This window comes from Rhinopithecus roxellana, chromosome 8, assembly GCF_007565055.1.
Source record: "Rhinopithecus roxellana isolate Shanxi Qingling chromosome 8, ASM756505v1, whole genome shotgun sequence".
Taxonomy (NCBI): Eukaryota; Metazoa; Chordata; class Mammalia; order Primates; family Cercopithecidae; genus Rhinopithecus; species Rhinopithecus roxellana.
Window position 1 is genome coordinate 135,572,694 of NC_044556.1, and position 1,530 is coordinate 135,574,223.

General features: G+C 37.1%; 1 non-coding gene across 1 annotated transcript; it reads left to right on the top strand.

The window, feature by feature from the left end:
• The first annotated feature begins 1,192 nt into the window (after positions 1-1,192).
• On the top strand, positions 1,193-1,253 carry LOC115899415. The gene has a single exon (XR_004059127.1). It is a non-coding gene; the product is annotated as a U7 small nuclear RNA (small nuclear RNA).
• Positions 1,254-1,530: the final 277 nt, after the last annotated feature.

Consider the following 1,530-nt stretch of genomic DNA (forward strand, 5'->3'; position numbering starts at 1 on the left):
TATCTAAAGTCAGTAGGTTGGTGGGGGCTGGTCTGGTCGAGGATGACTTCGGCTGTCATGATGTAAGTGGTTTCTCATCTCCTCACAGGCTACTCTGGGCTTGTTTCTATGGAGATTAGCAGGGTTCCAGGAAAGGGAGGGTGGAAGCGTAGGCGGCTTTGTGAGACTCAGGCTCAGGAGTGGCACAACATCACTTTGGTTGCAGTTTTTTGGCCAAAGCAAATCTAGCCTAGATTCAAAAGGTGAAGATTTCATCTCTTGATGGGGGCGGAGTCATTAAAAAATCACATTGTAATGGATGTGAATAGAAGGAGGCCATTGAAGCCGATAATGCCTTTAATCTAGCACAATTACCTACTTCCAAGAATTTTAACGAAAAACAAATATTATGTGTAAATGATCTGATACACTGTAGTCAATCAATAAACCTAGTTCTTTTTTCTTCCATTCCTCTCCCTCACTTCTTCCCTGTTAATGAAGTCTGAAAATTTATTAATTAGTTTTTGTAGCTACTACATTATTGTTATTTTGGACCTGAAATAAATCCAAACTTTTTGTAATGTAAATCTGTCTCTCTCATTCTATATTTATATAACATGTTGTATTTTCTGGTCCTAAATTTAAGATATAAAATTTGCTTTGTAAAATGTATTAAGTGCATAACCATGGCCCATATGCCGTGAAGATGTGCATGATAGTGTGGTGCTTAGGGGCACCCTCTCCGGAGACAGGCTGCCTGGGCTTTAATCCCGGCTGTGCCCTTCACTAGTCCTCTGACCTTGGTCAAGTTACCTAACCTGCCCTCTGTAGAGAGGGAGTTATAATAGGGTTTTGTCATCTCCTATCTCCTATGACTATTGTGAGAATTAAGTAATTTAATATTTCTGAAGCCTCTAATATTTCTGAAACAGTGTCTGGCATGTAGGAAACTCTATGTGAGCAGTTGTTAAATACATAAGTGTTTGAATCTCCTGAGTGTTTCAGTTGTTCAGGAAATTTATAATCCACTTAGGTTTGCTTTCACCATCTTCTCCAATGAATATTATGAGAAACTCCACATGCTTTGCAGAAATCTATTTACATGGTATCTGTAGCGTTTTTGATCAACATAGCAGTCACTGAATAAAGGCAGTGAAGTTAATCTGAAATCACTTTATGAACAGTAAAATATTTGTTATTAATAATATTATAATAATGTTACCACTCTTTTAGATTTATATACTAGATTTTCTGGTTTTCACTGGAAAACCCCACATGCAAAAAAATTATATTATTATGTAATTATTATTAACTAATGTCCTATTTTTCACAACACATGTTTAAAAATTTTCTCCAGACATTTGTCAGGGAGTAGTCTATATTTTATAGGTTCTCATCTTTCCTCCCCTTCTGTTATTCTTTTTTTTAATTTATTTTTATTTTTTAGAGGCAGAGTCTTACTCTGTTACCCAGGCTGGAGTGCAGTGGTGTGAACATGGCTCACTGTGGCCTCTAACTCCCTGACTCAAGCAATCCTCTTTCCTGAGCCTC